Below are 224 nucleotides of genomic sequence, written 5' to 3'. Positions count from 1 at the left end.
CTGCTGAACATGTCATCACAGCTGGAAAGAGCTGCACACTATATATTTTCCCCATGAATGAACATTTCATGCAGTTTCTTGGGTGCCTCCTTAACAGACTGGGAATATTAGGAAGGGGACATGCACTTGCATACTCTTTCTTTGCATGCGTGCTTAGTGAGAAGGACAGCAGCATTCAATAAAACACCAGTGCAAGCAACATGCGATGAATACAAAGGTATACG

The sequence above is a fragment of the Amblyomma maculatum genome, chromosome 5 (assembly GCF_055883805.1).
Source record: "Amblyomma maculatum isolate TAMU_Amacu chromosome 5, ASM5588380v1, whole genome shotgun sequence".
NCBI classification, from domain to species: domain Eukaryota; kingdom Metazoa; phylum Arthropoda; class Arachnida; order Ixodida; family Ixodidae; genus Amblyomma; species Amblyomma maculatum.
This window is presented reverse-complemented; position numbering follows the sequence as displayed.